General features: G+C 41.5%; 1 protein-coding gene and 1 long non-coding RNA gene across 3 annotated transcripts in view; one reads left to right on the top strand and one right to left on the bottom strand.

Annotated features, from left to right (window-relative positions):
* The window catches only part of PPP6R2 (protein phosphatase 6 regulatory subunit 2), a 156,263-nt gene that overhangs the window by 121,248 nt on the left and 16,528 nt on the right, over positions 1 to 18,487 (bottom strand). The window lies entirely within an intron of this gene.
* Positions 1,062 to 1,948, top strand: LOC311514801. Its single transcript, XR_014709944.1, has 2 exons — positions 1,062 to 1,191; positions 1,363 to 1,948. It is a non-coding gene; the product is annotated as an uncharacterized lncRNA (long non-coding RNA).

The following is an 18,487-nucleotide window of genomic DNA, read 5'->3' on the forward strand; positions in this document are numbered from 1 at the left end:
ATTATAGAGATCCTAAATGGAAAACACACTGAACCCATGTGCATGTAGAAGGACTTTTAACTCTTCTTCTAGATAAGTTCTGCTGATGTGGCAAGAACATTTGTTTTTTTGACACAGTGGTGAACTGATGAAACACACCTGGCCTCCTGACGTACAGCTCATACTAACAGTGACCTGAAAATGATTTTATACTTTTATTCTAGACGATAGTGTTTTTAAAAAAGCAACTTCACAGTTATCTTGATGTTAATTTTCATAGCGTCTTCTCTCTAATCCAATTTACATCTGAAAGGCTCTGGAACATTTCTCTTTGTACCATCAGAGAAACAATTTTGCAGAGTAAATGGAAAAAGGGGTTGGTTCCAAATCCTTCAAGAAAGCCTTGGCAGCCTATGACTACAAAGTAGCATACTCTGGGTCTTATGGTCCATGAATAGCTAAAAAAAGCCGCATTGCTAAGTTGCTTGGTGCCCATTATCAGAGTTATAGGCTTACCAGCAGCAGAAATATGTCTGGCTAGTTCCTACAGCAACCTCTTCCTCTGCACCAACAGCAACAAGAAAAAAAAATGCTACATATTCTCTGGGCAGCCTGCCAGGTAACCTTAACTTGACAGGGAGAAACAGCAAAAGAATAAAGACTGCTAACTGAAAGATGCCTGTTCTCTCATTTCTGTTTCCTTCTCTCACCCTCTCATTTTGTGTCCTTGTTTATAAATTGCTATTCCCCACTTTAAAAAGATCACTATGCACAGATGTGAACCACAAAGCACCACCAAGACCTTTGAAGAGAAACATTTATCTGCTTATCTGAACATTTCCTTTCTTTGAGTTAATGAAGTCCATAGATCTGTTACAATGGGTATTTCAGCCTGCTTGCAGGTTAGAAACAGAGCCATACTTGTCAGTCACTGGCAGCAGGGAAATGCCCTGCCCCCTTAAATTTTCTCCAATTGAAACAGCTTCAACAGCCAGGGTAATTTCATTCTACTTTCCAAAATTAGAGACTGCATTAAATATACACTGAAGAAAAAGAACAATTTATCCTACTGCAAAGCATAAGGACAATTTCCCCTGATAAAATAAACCTAAATGTTTGGTTGTCAATTTCCATCTCAATTCCGGATGATCCCATTTGTCTCTGGGAGAAGCAAGATCTGTGGAAATTGTTTCAAGGAAAGGAAACATGCAGGTAAGTGCAGAAAAATGTTCCTATTCTTCATCATGCTAAGATATAGATATCTATTACAGTAGGATTTTCATAGCAGTAGGCTACACAGTGGGAAGTAGGATCATTCTTTAAAGATGTACATTCAAAATAGTGCAAATTATATTTCTTCTCTTTCCCTGGGCACTGAGGCAGAGAGAAGACTTCCATCAAAAATTGTACTGGCTAAAGATTGGATGACCAATATGCAGAATCTGGTGAATTTATATACGGATGGCTACCTCGCTGCCTAGCAGATCTCACTACTGAAGATATGACTTCTCTGCCCTGAAATTGTCAGCACTTTTACAGATTGGACTTTGATGCTTGATAGAAGGGAAAATATTTCTTGAATTTCCTTTGGGCATGAATGGTAGGACAGTTGTAAAGACTATTTGTCAGAATTCAAAATACACACTGGGTCTCATTCAGGAGAGTTCCCAAGTTCAAAAGCTCATCTGATTGGAGATAGCAGTTATCGGGAAGTCTACTTTAATGGATAAATATGATGACACTTGCAACAGGGGGGTTAATTGAGGTAGTGTTGTAAGGACCGGAATGAAATGTCAAGGTTGTATTCTATAACCTGTGGGGCTGGAAACAAGGTAGTTACCCTAAGGAGGTATTTAATGTCAGGGTTTACACATCTTGTCTTTAACATGCCGAGACCCTTATACTAGAGAAACTTTACATTTTTGCTTGAACATTCTCATTAAAGCCCTCCTGGAGGAATTCAAATTCATATGTTTAATGTGGTAATTAAAACACAGACTTTACTTCTACCAATAAAATAAGTTCTATTTATTGACTTTTCTGCAGTCCATGGGAGTGATCATCACTTCATCCCAGCATCCATGCTGCACCGATCTGGTGTTGGGGTGCTCTCAGAGACCAGAAAGGGGATGGAAAAGTAGCTAGCCTTGTGACTGTGACAATCTGGCTCATTAATGAGTGGTTGGCTTTGAAAAATCTGATTTCTGTATTCACCAGCTGAGGGAACAGAAAATAGATAATTGGGCCTCTATCAGTAGATGTGATAGGTTGAAATGTGGAGGGATAACACGAATTACTGGATAAGGCTCATATGAACTCCTGTTCACTGAAGCATGTCTGTGCATGAGAGCAACATTCCTAATAGGATTTACTAAGAACTGGATTTTTGTTTGACTCCACTTTTTTTCCCCTTTATGGTCATCTTTATTTTCAGTTACCATTCTTCTGAGATGAGGCCTTGTACCCAACAGGATTCATCTTCAGCTCAGAGCTATGACTGATTTCCTTGGAACCATATATCTGTTTACCATGGACACAAGATTCATAGCCATGATCAGTAGAATTTTCCCAGAAGCCCATATTAATACCACTGTGATTTCAGGAGACCCTGAAAACATCTGTCAGTCTAAATAATAGTGAGTGGAACTTGCTGGGGGGGAGAAGGGGGGCGGACGACTGCCATCCATATGCAAACTGGGAGAATTGACTATGGAACGGTAAACTGGCCATGAGAATATAAGTCTCCTTTAGGAACTCATTTAGATGTTTCATAGGGAGCCCTGTTAGTTCCCTATTCTCTAAGTTTAGGGGTACGTCTGCACTTACTGGGGATTGAAGTTGCGGCAATCGACGCACCAGGGGTTGACTTAGTGAACACCCGCTAAATTGACCGCAGCTCACTCTCCCGTCAACTCCACTATTCCACCAGACGAGAAGTGCAAGGTAAGTCAACAGGAGAGTTTCTCCCGTTGACCCAGCATAGTATAGACACCGCAGTAAGTTGACTTAAGCTACATCGACTCCAGCTACGTTAACCCCGTAACGTGGGCCTGCCTTAGAAACAGGATGGGTTATATCGCTCTTATCTGAAGTAGGTAATGTAGGGTTACATTCACATCCTGTCATTTCAATGGGCTGCCTGAGTTTAGAAATGAGACAGAATTGTGGCTGTGATTTTTGCAACGCTCCAGAGAATAGCCCTCTCTGGACAATGCCCAGTGACCTCACTCTGGCCAAAGTTGTAGGTTCCCCAAATGAAAGACCTTGGCACCATTCAGGGGTCTAACTCTAAATAGGGCTGGTTGCAAGTCATGTGAATTACTCTGAGGCAATTGAGGGCAACTACAGTAGAACCTCAAGAGTTACAAACTCCTTGGGAATGGAGGTCATTCATAACTCTGAACAAAATATTATGGTTCTTCTTTCAAAAGTTTACAACTGAACATTGTCTTAATACAGCTTTGAAACTTTATTATGCAGAAGAAAAATGTTTTCCCTTTATTTCTTTAAGTAATTTACATTTAACACAGCACTGTATTGTATTTGCTTTTCTTTTTTTCGGTCTCTGCTGCTGCCTGATTCCATACTTCCAGTTCCAAATGAGGTGTGTGGTTGACTGGTCAGTTCATAACTCTGGTGTTTGTAGCTCTGGGTTTCTATGGTACTGACCTTGCCTCAGCACCCTCAATTTCTTCCTCCCACCACTTGCAAAATGGTACTCTCCTGTACTTTAGGGACTGTTTTAACTTGCCATGTGATCTTTCAGTCGTGTCTGGCAGGAGCCAGGATTATAAATCTATTTCTCTGACAGCTCTGGATAGCTTTGGCTTTCCAAAAAGTTTCCCACTATAGAATTACAAGCTGGAAACCAATTTGCTTGAGAAGGCCCCGTATACCTGCATGCAAAGATTTAGGTCCTACTAACTTTTGCACAGAAAAGCCCTTAGGCTTTTAAGTTATGACAACCATAGGAGCAATACTGTCCACCTATGCTAGCATTGCCTGTGAAATCATGTGAAGAGCGTCAAACAACACTTCGTAATTTTTATTTCTGTTTTTGTTGGGCTCATGTGACCTGAGAGCTTTCACACCCAGGGAAGAGACTGAGGTGACATCTGCCCAGACTTGGCTACCTGCAGAGGACCTGCGGAGTGAGGAGGCTATCCTTTCAGATCTAAAAAAAGTCTCACTCAGTTAGAAATGCTGAGTCGCTGACCACCAGGGAAGATAACCGTTTCCCCTTGGTAGCAACACCAGGTTGAATTTGGACTGGTACACATGGAGGAACTTTATGGCCTTATGAAATTGAGAGGGGGGAGGGCTAGAAAAAAGTAAAAGATGGGCCAAGAGGCTCCTTACTGCCTGCTGCTCTTCCACATATGGGCTGTCCTCATCACTCCATGGACAGCCACCATGGACCAGCTGTGGAGTGGCAAGGCAACCTACAGTGACAGCCATGGTCAACAGCCTAATAGTTAGAGTGTAGCAACATACACCAGCATCTGGGACAACACTCCAATACTTTCCTAGTCTTTTAGGTTGGGCAGGAAATCCCCACCCTTCATCATAGTTTGTCTAGGGCACCTGCAGACCTCCTCAGCATAGATTCACAGTACTTAGTACTCTTCCTGCAAATCTCTTTTATTATTTGATCTCCATCTCTGATTCAGGCAGCTGGCGTCACCTGAGGAAGAACTCTCTTTCCCATCCCACTTTGTGCATGCATGAACCCAGAAGAATAATTCAGCAAAGATCAAGCCACAGATCTGTGCTAAATCTGTCAGGCTGGATGTACTCTGCGAAGGTAAGAAGGGGAACTGGGCACTGATCTTACATATTTATATCCCCTTTGGGAATTTCTCCTTATGATCCTGCTTCAAAAGGAGGAGCAAACTTGGGTTCAGACATGGCTCCAAAAATATTTCAAGTGGTAGCAAACTCCTGCTCTCACAGAGGCTTTGCTTATTGTCCTCCCTCCTCAACAGGGACCCCATCTGGATCTCTCAGGGAAGTTACTGCGGTTGAAGAATGGATTCCTCAGAGGCTCACCCCTTTTCTATTATAGGGGGTCCACATGGGCCAGATGGTCTGGGATGTCCGTAACTATCCCCCGGGAGGCCTGTTATAGAGGATGAAGCAGGGGAAGGAGCTAGTTTTGCCAGTGTCTGTGCTGTGTGTAATGCTCTCCATCCATGGCCCAAGAGGAATCAAAGGGAAAAAGGTGGCCGCACTGTGCAGATAAGGAACAGCTTTGGTGCAGACTTCAGGATCTAGGGCACAATATTTCATCTGGTACACTGACCTTCTGGCACCGCTCCTCTCACGGAAATGGGATGTGGGGGTTGCTTGCCATTCCAATCCTGTCTGGCTCCTTTTCTGCAGGGAAGGGGGGAGACGTACGACACAACAAGACTGAGGCAACCCTACCAGACCAGGCTGAGGCAGGAACAGAGATGGCTGAGCTTCCCGACAAGACAACTGACAATGTGTGAAAGACACACTCACCCTTCCTTTTGCCTTTGGTTTTCTCCGTCTAGCTCTCTCCCTGATGCCTGAAGAGGCGCTAGCCACTGCAGACTCCTCAAAAAAGGGAAAAATCTCCCCAGTAAGCAAATGCAGCCCTGGGACATGGCTAGGAATTACTCATTACTGAGCCCAAATGGTAATCAGAAATTTGGAATAAAGGATTGAAATTTCCCTCAGAAGAGCTCTGCAGCAGGGAGGGTTCAGAGAGCCATCTGCTGATGGGGAGGCAGATAAAACTGGTGGGAACTTCAAGGATCAGGACACTGGCCTGCTGCCAGGGACCAGCAGATTTGGTTCTGCCCCAAGATGCAAATTAATTCAAATATACATCAAAATGGATCTGTGGACCTTTTCACGATGAAGAATGGAGCTGACCACTGGCATATTTTAAATCATAGTATTGTTCATTAAAAACCTCTTACGAATGACTACTAAAGGGTTCACACCTAAAAGGTCCCCAGGAAATGCAATTAATTTGCACTGCAGACTGCTGTCTTTAGCTCATGAGTCATTGCTCAGTCAGGCAACTGAGTATCTGTATCTGCTTGTCAAGAGCAGCAGCATCTAAGTAGGAAGCAGGCAAAGCAGCAACAGGATGGTTTTGATGAGTAGAAAGTGTGGAGGGATAAGGAGGAACAGTAATGGGAGTAGCCACTTAGGTGCTCCACTAGGCAATATATAAGTACTGTAAGTTTGCTATTTGTAAAGGCATCTACTAGGAATGTCGAACCGTATTCCTTGCATTGGTTTGTGCTTGGAGATCTAATCTGTTTTTAAAATCATAGTTAATATGAGGTAAAATCAAATATACCTCATGAAGCACAGCAGAATCTAAATGTGAATGCATGAAAGCACACTTTTCTTTAAAACCTGTTTCACATTGAAGAGCAATGCTGCAATATTCATCCGTTCCAGTTATGTTTACACAAGATGCATCATCTTCAAAAAAAATACAGCTCAGTGTTAATTATGAATTTCAACATTCAATCTTGATAAAAACTGAACATAAGGTTCCTCTTCACACAATGCAGTCAACTTGTAGAACTCTTTGTCAGAGGATGTTGTAAAGGCAAAGACTAAAACAGGATTCAAAAACGAAATAAGTAAGTTCATGATCTGATGAGGTTCAACAAGGACAAGTGCAGAGTCCTGCATTTAAGACGGAAGAATCCCATGCACCGCTACAGACTAAGGACCGAATGGCTAGGCAGCAGTTCTGCAGAAAACGACCTAGGGGTTACAGTGGACGAGAAGTTGGATATGAGTCAACAGTGTGCCCTTGTTGCCAAGAAGGCCAATGGCATTTTGGGATGTATAAGTAGGGGCATTGCCAGCAGATCGAGGGATGTGATCGTTCCCCTCTATTCGACATTGGTGAGGCCTCATCTGCAGTACTGTGTCCAGTTTTGAGACCCACACTATAAGGATGTGAAAAAATTGGAAAGAGTCCAGCGGAGGGCAAAAAAAATTATTAGGGGTCTGGAACACATGACTTAGGAGGAGAGGCTGAGGGAACTCGGATTGTTTAGTCTGCGGAAGAGAAGAAGGAGAGGGGATTTGATAGCTGCTTTCAACTACCTGAAAGGGGGTTCCAAAGAGGATGGATCTAGTCTGTTCTCAGTGGTAGCAGATGACAGAACAAAGAGTAATGGTCTCAAGTTGCAGGGGGGGAGGTTTTGGTTGGCTATTAGGAAAAACTTTTTCACTACGAGGGTGGTGAAGTACTGGAATGCGTTACCTAGGAAGGTGGTGGAATCTCTTTCCTTAGAAGTTTTTAAGGTCAGGCTTGACAAAACCCTGGCTGGGATGATTTAGTTGGTGTCTGGTCCTGCTTTGAGCAGGGGGGTGGACTTGAAGACCTCCTACGGTCCCTTCCAACCTGGATATTCTATGATTTTATGGAGGATAGGTCCATCAGTGTCTATTAGCCAAGATGGGCCGGGGTGCAAAACCATGCTGCGAAGCGTTCCTAGTCTCTGTTTGCCAGAAGCTGGGAATGAGCAACAGGGAACACATAGATCACTTGATGATTACTTGTTCTGTTCATTCCCTCTGAAGCACCTGGCATTGGCTACTCTTAGAAGACAGGATACTGGGCTAGATGGACCAGTCTGACCATTCTTATGTTCTTATACATTGTTGGAAACACACTGCCTCCTTCAAGTGTATTGATATTGTGACAAAGTTCCTCCTCTGCCTTGGTTGGTCCTGCGCTTATTGGCGGATTTGCTCGCCTCAGAGATTCACGGCAGCCCTCAGTTTGGCCACTTTTGCTCGTGGCTCAAACCTGTCGTTCACTCAGCTAACCTCATCATTGGCCAGCATGGGGAAAAGGAAGGAGAACAATCCCTGCAGTCTCTGCTGGTCCACATAGTGGGCCGGGGAATCGGCCAAGGACCCACAATCCAGGTCAACTCCTCCTGTATCCAATAGGAAGTTGGGGAGATGTGGGGGAACCCAGGCCCGCCCTCTACTCTGGGTTCCAGCCCAGGGCCCTGTGGATCACAGCTGTCCATACTGTTTCATGTAACTCCCTGGGCTACTTCCCCATGGCCTCCTCCCAACACCTTCTGCATCCTCACTACAGAACCTTCCTCCTGATGCCAGATAGTGTTTGTACTCCTCAGTACTCCAGCAGCACGCCTCTCACTCTCAGCTCCTTGCGCGCCCCACACTGACTGAAGTGAGGTCCTTTTTAAAAAATTAGCCTGTCTTAATTGACTCTAGCAGCTTCTTACTTGGCTCCAGGTGTCCTAATTAGCCTGTCTGCCTTAACTGGTTCCAGCAAATCCCTGATTGTTCTGGAACTGCCCATTATCTTACCCAGGGGAAAGGGACCTGCTTAACCTGGGGCTAATATATCTGCCTTCTATCACTCTCCTGTAGCCATCTGGCCTGACCCTGTCACAATATATAACACTTCTAAAGTAACCCCCTTTGACAATGAATGTTTATGATGTGCATCCTCTTCCATACCATAGAAGAGAACAGGTACTCCATTAAAACTTGTGACCCTGAATACATACATGAAGGTTTTGTGTCCACATTTTCAAAGGGATGTTGGAAAATTGGAGAGGGTGCAGAAAAAAGGCACAAAAATTATCGGAGGACTGGAGAAAATGCCTTACACAGAGATTTTTAAAAAACCTCAATCTCTTTAGTTTATCAACAGAAGATTGAGAAGTGACTTGATTATGATGTATAAGTACCTTGGGGTATGAACAAGTATGAGAGAGCTCTTTAATACAGTGGAGAAAGGCCTCGCAAGAACCAATGGCTGCAAAATGAAGCCAGACACATTCAAATTAGAAATTAGGCACAAAATTTTTAACAGTGAGGATAATTAACCATTGGAAAAAACTATCAAGGGAAGTGGCAGATTCTCCATTTCTTGGAGTCTTCAAATCAAGATGATGCCATTCTAGAAAATATGCTTTAGCCAAACACAAAATATGCTTGAGTCAAACAAATGAGTTCAGTACAGGTAACTTGATAAAATGTAATTGTCTGTGACATATAGGTCAGACTAGATGATCTAATGGTCCCCTCTGGCTTTAAACTCTATTAAAAGGTTTCAGAGCTGATCGTTTTAGATAGCAGCTCTGGCACATTCTTCTCCAACGCTAATACAGAGGATATAAAATAACTGATATTCATCTGAATATTTGCTACTGTGTTTTTAGTAACTGTGGCAAGAAAAAACAAAAAAAATATTTCAGACTAGAGTGGAAGAAATATTTGAAATAAGAAAAACAAAAACTTAGAAGATTATAGATTCATCCATAGCCCAAGAGCACACTGGAAATTTGATTTCATACTAAAGGTCTAAGCACTCAAGTCCTAAATCCTACTTAACACAATTATTAGTGTCCGTTTTATCAACACAAGGAAATTAAATGGAAGACTTCAACTATTTATCTTACCTATAGAAATTCTGTAGATGGAAAAATGTATTTGCTACTGACCTCTAAAGTTATCACAGCAAAACAGCAAATACCTATATGATATTTTTTTAAATTAAAGAATACCCCTTAGGCCTCCTTTACTTTACAACTGCAAAGCTTCCTCCCATTTCAAGATTTAATAAAAACTAAGCAGCACCACAGTGGCTCCTCTAACAACTGTTATAAATATAATAATCAGGGACTCTACTCATGTGGTTCATGGAGCTCACTCCACCAGTATCTATTTGCAGTTTGGAACTCTCTTCAGACTTCAAGGTTAAGAGAACATAATAGCACTTAAATATCACTTTACATTTTCATACAACTCCTGTGACAGACAATTCCATTTTACAGATTAGGAAAGGGACAGACAGAAAGTCCTACATGATCACGCAAGACAATGGATTCCTGAACACCAGAGTTACCATAATTCTTAAACATTAACAGAATCATCTTTAACAGCTACAGACATGGACTGCAGTTTGCCAGATAGGAGGGCACATCTCCACCCCACCTGCAAACTGTAATGAGGTACTGATATAAGAATGGTCACCAGCTGAAGGTAAATGTGAACTAAACTACATAACTATCCATCAAAACTGTCTCATAAAAAAACAACACTCCACACAAACTTCCTCATGGCTGGACTTTACAAAAACTAGACAAGTCATTTACAACACACACTTGGCTTCTCTACAAAAGAAAAAGAACACTAAACTATCTAAACTACTACATGCCACAAGGGGCCACAACAGTGGTTCCCTTAAACCACCCAGCAATACTGTTAATCTATCCAACTATACTCTTAGCCCAGGAGAAGATTCTGTCCTATCTCGGGGCCTCTCCTTCTGCCCCTCCACCCACACAAACATGATACAGTTCTGTGGTGACCTAGAATCCTATTTTCGACATCATCGACTCAAGGAATATTTCCAACACACCTCTGAACAACATACTAATCCACAGAGCCCTTCCTACTAAGACTACAGAAAGAAGGATTCTGGGTGGATTACTCCTGAAGGTTGAAACAACTGACTGGACTTCTACATAGAGTACCCGCATGGCCCCACAGTATGCCAACATTTTTATGGCTGAATTAGAACAACGCTTCCTCAGCTCTCATCCCCTAATGCCCCTACTCTACTTATGCTACATTGATGACATCTTCATCATCTGGACCCATGGAAAAGAAGCCCTTGAGGAATTCCACCAGGATTTCAACAATTTCCATCCCACCATCAATCTCAGCCTGGACCAGTCCACACAAGAAATCCACTTCCTGGACACTACGGTGCTAATAAGCGATGGTCACATAAACATCACCCTATACCGGAAACCTACTGACCGCTATTCCTACCTACATGCCTCCAGCTTTCATCCAGACCACACCACACGATCCATTGTCTACAGCCAAGCTCTACGATACAACCACATTTGCTCCAATCCCTCAGACAGAGACAAACACCTACAAGGTCTCTATCAAGCATTCTTACAACTACCCACCTGCTGAAGTGAAGAAACAGATTGATAGAGCCAGAAGAGTACCCAGAAGTCACCTACTACAGGACAGGCCCAACAAAGAAAATAACAGAACGCCACTAGCCATCACCTTCAGCCCCCAACTAAAACCTCTCCAACGCATCATCAAGGATCTACAACCTATCCTGAAGGATGACCCAACACTCTCACAAATCTTGGGAGACAGGCCAGTCCTTGCCTACAGACAGCCCCCCAACCTGAAGCAAATACTCACCAGCAACCACACACCACACAACAGAACCATTAACCCAGGAACCTATCCTTGCAACAAAGCCTGTTGCCAACTGTGCCCGCATATCTATTCAGGGGACCCCATCATAGGGCCTAATCACATCAGCCACACTATCAGAGGCTCGTTCACCTGCACATCTACCAATGTGATATATGCCATCATGTGCCAGCAATGCCCCTCTGCCATGTACACTGGGCAAACTGGACAGTCTCTACATAAAAGACTAAATGGACACAAATCAGACGTCAAGAATTATAACACTCAAAAGCCAGCTGGAGAACACTTCAATCTCTTTAGTCACTCGATTACAGACCTAAAAGTTGCAATTCTTCAACAAAAAAAACTTTAAAAACAGACTCCAATGAGAGACTGCTGAATTGGAATTAATTTGCAAACTGGATACAATTAACTTAGGCTTGATTAAAGACTGGGAGTGGATGGGTCATTACACAAAGTAAAACTATTTCCCTATGTTTATTCCTCCCCCTCCCTCCCCACTGTTCCTCAGATGTTCTTGTCAACTGCTGGAAATGGCCCACCTTGATTATCACTACAAAAGGTTTTTTCCCCCCTGCTCTCCTGCTGGTAATAACTCACCTTAAGTGATCACTCTCCTTACAGTGTGTATGGTAACACCCATTGTTTCATGTTCTCTATGTATATAAATCTCCCCACTGTATTTTCCACTTCATCGGATGCATTCAGTGATCTGTAGCTCATGAAAGCTTATGCTCAAATAAATTTGTTAGTCTCTAAGGTGTCACAAGTACTCCTTTTCTTTTTGTCCATCAAAAGATTCTTTGGCCAAATAGCAAATAGAGGAATCTGCCTTTGTTTCCCTCTTCTGGATGAGTGCTGTGCTTTCCTTTAAGTAATTTTTCTTGACACCAAGATGTCTCCTACTCAACTGACATTACTTGAAAATGAAAAGGTCTGTGTTTAAGCAGGCACACATTAACCTAACTATGTGTGCTGCAAAAGATTTAGCAGAGACTAAAGGATTTTCTAACAGAAAATTACTGCAGGAAAACACGAAGGTTCAACGTGCAATAGTAATCCAATATGCAACCCACAGAAAGAATTAATTCCAGCTATTTTGTGGCTATGAAATCCCCAAATTAAAAAATATCAAAGATTTCCCTGATTCAATGTTTAACGTTATCCATACCCACTAGCCATCCAATCAAACTTCCAGCTAATGCCCAAGGCTATTTTAAGAACTGAATTTACAGGGGTTTAGACCTATATTTTAATTATTTTTACTAAATGTGAGACATGGTTCCTGAATTGGCAAGATTTAGGAGTAAATAATCAAAACAAAGCACATAACGAGCAGTAAATTTATTTTGTGCTAATGGTGAAGTGTAACACAGTTATAAAATAAACAAAAGGATACGCTCTCTATTCTAGTGCAGCCACAGACTATTCAGCTAGACACGGCGAATCAATGGAAGAAATTCTATGGCCTGTGATTTTCAGAAAGTAAGCTTACGTTTTCATAATGGCCTTAAAAATCTATTAATCCATATTTTAATCTCAATTACCATATGACTATGTGCACAGATTTAACAGTTAAATATTTTCAATATAAAACAAAATTTCAAACCATCTTGTTAAAGACTAAGTGACTAATCTATTTAAAAAAATTAAACAAATGAAACAGAATACTAGATTATTTCAATTTTAATATTAATTTACCCTCCAACAGCATTCTTCAAATGTTCCGTTAAACAATTTTATCTGTCCACATGTATTTCTCACATTACTGAACAAGACTTTGATGTCAACTATATTTTAGGTTAAAACTTGTTTAGGCCAGGAAAATTGAAACTTCACAGCCAACTATAAATTCTTCCAGACATAGGCTAAGCTAATAAATTGGCAATTATGATCCAAATAAATGTTTTAGACCATCCTGGTGGGACACTTAAATATTACTTCATAGCAAATCCACTCTGGTAATAAATAATTTGACATGCAGATATTTGATTCTGGACTTCAACTCTTTACTGCAGATGAGAGCTAGAGAATGCTCTAATTGCATCAGACCCTGCTGAACAATTAGGAAGCAGTATCTGCAGACTGAAAATTCCTGTTGCACTCTATTGGAAGGTAAAGTATTATAAATCAACTTCACCTATATGGTCAGTACCATATCATCATAATGGAGCAAACAAAAAATCACAAAGTTTGACAGTATTCCTTTAACAATATCTCATGCAAGATATATATTGTAAAATAGTTCCAAACATTAAAAAATAAAATCACAACTACAACCATTCTACTACAATACCATATACATGTTAAAACGCTTACATTCTTTTGAATACTGTGATCAGAACCAATCTGACCTCAGAACACACTGATGCTATCAATTTACCTACATGTTCTGTTATTACAATGCTGATAAAACTGGACTGGACTTCTACATAGAGTGCTCCCGCCGACGTGCACGGGCTGAAAGAGTGGAAAAGCAGCATCACTTGCCCCATAACCTCAGCCGTGCGGAACACAATGCCATCCACAGCCTCAGAAACAACTCTGACATCATAATCAAAAAGGCTGACAAAGGAGAAGCTCTCATCATCATGAATAGGTTGGAATATGAACTAGAGGCTGCTAGGCAGCTCTCCAACACCACTTTCCACAAACCATTACCCATTGATCCCACTGAGGATTACCAAAATAAACTACACCATTTGCTCAAGAAACTCCCTGAAAAAGCACAAGAGCAAATCCGCACAGACACACCCCTGGAACCCCAAGCTGGGGTATTCTATCTGCTACCCAAGATCCATAAACCTCGAAATCCTGGACACCCCATCATCTCAGGCATTGGCACCCTGACAGCAGGATTGTCTGGCTATGTAGACTCCCTCCTCAGGCCCTACGCTACCAGCACTCCCAGCTGTCTTCGAGACACCACTGACTTCCTGAGGAAACTACAATCTATCGGTGATCTTCCTGAAAACACCATCCTGGCCACTATGGACGTAGAAGCCCTCTGCACCAACATCCCACACAAAGAGGGACTACAAGCTGTCAGGAACACTATCCCCGATAATGTCACGGCAAACCTGGTGGCTGAACTTTGTGACTTTGTCCTCACCTGTAACTATTTCACATTTGGGGACAAAGTGTATACCTTCAAATTGGTGGCACTGCCATGGGTACCCGCATGGCCCCACAGTATGCCAACATTTTTATGGCTGACTTAGAACAACGCTTCCTCAGCTCTCGTCCCCTAATGCCCCTACTCTACTTATGCTACATTGATGACATCTTCATCATCTGGACCCATGGAAAAGAAGCTCCTGAGGAATTCCACCAGGATTTCAACAATTTCCATCCCACCATCAATCTCAGCCTGGACCAGTCCACACAAGAGATCCACTTCCTGGACACTACGGTGCTAATAAGCGATGGTCACATAAACATCACCCTATACCGGAAACCTACTGACCGCTATTCCTACCTACATGCCTCCAGCTTTCATCCAGACCACACCACACGATCCATTGTCTACAGCCAAGCTCTATGATACAACCGCATTTGCTCCAACCCCTCAGACAGAGACAAACACCTACAAGATCTCTATCAAGCATTCTTACAACTACAATACCCACCTGGTGAAGTGAAGAAACAGATTGACAGAGCCAGAGGAGTAGCCAGAAGTCACCTACTACAGGACAGGCCCAACACAGAAAATAACAGAACGCCACTAGCCATCACCTTCAGTCCCCGATTAAAACCTCTCCAGCGTATCATCAAGGATCTACAACCTATCCTGAAGGATGACCCATCACTCTCACAGATCTTGGGAGACAGGCCAGTTCTTGCTTACAGACAGCCCCCCAACCTGAAGCAAATACTCACCAGCAACCACACACCACACAACAGAACCATTAACCCAGGAACCTATCCTTGCAACAAAGCCCGTTGCCAACTGTGTCCACATATCTATCTATTCAGGGGACACCATCATAGGGCCTAATCACATCAGCCACACTATCAGAGGCTCATTCACCTGCACATCCACCAATGTAATATATGCCATCATGTGCCAGCAATGCCCCTCTGCCTGGTACATTGGCCAAACCGGACAGTCTCTACGTAAAAGAATAAATGGACACAAATCAGACGTCAGGAATTATAACTTTCTAAAACAAGTCGGAGAACACTTCAATCTCTCTGGTCACTCGATTACAGACCTAAAAGTGGCGATTCTTCAACAAAAAAACTTCAAAAACAGACTCCAGCTAGAGACTGCTGAATTGGAATTAATTTGCAAACTGGATACAATTAACTTAGGCTTGAATAAAGACTGGGAGTGGATGTTTCATTACACAAAGTAAAACTATTTCCTCATGTTTATTTCCCCCCCTACTGTTCCTCACACGTACTTGTCAACTGCTGGAAATGGCCCATCTTGATTATCACTCAAAACGTTTTTTTTTCCCTCTCCTGCTGGTAATAGCTCACCTTAAGTGATCGCTATTGTTACAGTGTGTATGGTAACACCCATTGTTTCATTTTCTCTGTGTATATAAAATCTCCCCACTGTATTTTCCACGGTATGCATCCGATGAAGTGAGCTGTAGCTCACGAAAGCTCATGCTCAAATAAATTTGTTAATCTCTAAGGTGCCCCAAGTCCTTCTTTTCTTTTTGATAAAACAATACCACTTTAAACAAAATATTTTAAAAAACCAATTTTAGTTCTTTAATCCTTAGATGCATGAAAGTAACACATTCTACATGAGTAAATAAGCCCATGATTTTAAGGGTTTTTTCCACAGCATGTCTTGGTGCTAAATATTGATCACCAGGAAGCTTCACAACTATGTGGGCAATATCCTTCAAATACATAGAATTTGCAATCCTTGCACATCTTCTATAGCTCAGTTTGTTCTGGATTTTAAATATAAAGTTTACACTCATTACAGTTCAACACATTTTAGGCACAAACTCCAGGAACAAGTTCACATTGATAACCTTAATAGCAATTTTGCTTGCCAAAAAACCAAATCAATGTACTCTGGAACAGAAAATATTAGGACTTCAAATTCTTGGGAAGCAAAGGGGCCTCTTTGAGGCTGGTGTCTTTTATACAAGATTTAATAAAGGACTCTAATAGATTATATACACACGAACGTGAACTTCCCATAAAAGATAGGCAGTACTTATTCTGGTGACTGGGCCGCTATAAATACCTTAGAGAAAAAGAGGACACAATGTAATGTTCAAAGAGCAATAGTAATTCAAAGGCTATCAAAAATTTTATGGTCATAAAACCTCAATTATAATCTCAATCTTGTCTGAATTTAAGTTTTAATTGCCATGTTTTAAAAAATAGAAAAAAGCTCAGGTTATTTATTTGTATGTATTGTTAAGAGTATACCATTGTTGTATACCAATGCCTGAAACTAAAATTAATTTTCAAACAAAGCATTTTTTCAATGACAGACAAACCCATGTTTATCCAAATGCTATGTCAGTGGAACATTCTCTTTGATCCTTGGAGTTGCCAAGTACCATTAATTCAAACTCACTGAAGGGTTTGAGCAAACTGAAGACTGATGGCTGGGCTACACTATCATTTAAGTCGATGTAACTTACATTGCTCAGGGGTGTGAAAAAGACAGCTCCCTAAGTGACAGAAGTTATATCGACTTAAAGGGCTTACCACACAGCAATATGTCCGTGGGAGATGCTCTCTCGCCAGCATAACTTCCGCCTCTTGCGGAGGTGCAGTAATTATGCCATAGGAGAGCGCTCTCCCGTCGGCATAGCGCGTCTTCACCGGATGATTCCAGTAGTGTAGACATGCCCTGAGTCCCCTGTCGCAACAACTGACCACGGAATCCCCAAGTGACAGTTTAAAGAATCCGGTTAATATCATTACTGCTCCTCAGAATCTTAAGACTGTAAGTTTCAATCTACTGCTATAAACAGCAGCAAAAGTAAGGACATGAAATGGATTGGGGAGGCAGTCTGGGTTTAAGAATATAGGAAATACCATAACAGGTCAGACCAATGGTCCACTATCCTATCTCTGAGAGTGGCCAGTACCAGTTGCTTCAGAATTAGGTGCATGAATCCCCACAGTGAACCACGATGGAATAACTTGGCCTCCATTAACATAGTGTCTGAGCATCTCCAAGTGGCCGATTTATACCACATTTTATCTTCTCTAATACGTGGATGGTCTCATTACCCTAATAGAATAGAACCTCAGAGTTACGAACACCTCAGGAATGGAGGTTGTTTGTAACTCTGAAATGTTCGTTATTCTGAATGAAATGTTATGGTTGTTCTATTAAAAGTTTGCAACTGAACATTAACTTAATACAGCTTTGAAAATTTACTATCCAGAAGAAAAATGAGGCTTTCCTTTTTTTTTTTTTTTTTAAGTAGTTTACATGTAAGACAGTGCTATACTGTATTTGCTTGTGCATATGTGCGCGCTCTGCTTCCTGATAGCGTACTTCCCGTTCCAAATAAGGTACATGGTTGACTGGGCAGTTCATAACTCTGGTGTTTGCAACTCTGAGGTTCTGCTATAAATATCTCATCCTTTTTTTAATCCTTCTAACTCTTGGCCTAAATGATATATTGTGGCAATGAGTTCCACAGACTAGCTACACACCATGTAAAGGCAGTTCCATTGGTAGTTTTAAATTTGTCACCTTTTCAGTTTCATCAGATGTCCCTTTGTTCTTGTATTAAAAAGGATTGTACACGGGAACCAATCCTGTAACCTACAACTCTCTAACATACATTTTATATACCTCTATCATGCCTCTTTGTCTCCTCTTAAAACTAAATAGTCCAACTCTTTTCAGTATCTCTTCACATACAAGTCTTTCTATGTTTCAAGTAATTTTCACGACTCATCTCTGGATCCCTTCTATTTCAACTACATCTTTTTGAAACAAAAGAACCTAACACTGTGAGAGCATACCACCAATTTATATAATAATAATTTTGCTATTTTCAGACTTATTTTCCACCCCACTCTCTCTCCATACATCTCAACATTGTGTTTTGCTTCCACACAAAGAACATGTATTCATAAAGCTGCCCATCTTTTTCCCACTTCAACTGGTTACAGTTAATTTCAAACCCAACATACATGATTAGTAATTTTTCTTCCTTCCTACATACATTACCTTATATTTGTCAACGCTGAATTATTGTGCCATTATGCTGCCCATTGACCTAGTTTCATTAGGTCCTTATGAGTTCCTCTCATTTTACTGATGTAA

The sequence above is a fragment of the Lepidochelys olivacea genome (assembly GCF_965140295.1).
Source record: "Lepidochelys olivacea isolate rLepOli2 genome assembly, chromosome: 1".
In the NCBI taxonomy this organism is placed as follows: domain Eukaryota; kingdom Metazoa; phylum Chordata; order Testudines; family Cheloniidae; genus Lepidochelys; species Lepidochelys olivacea.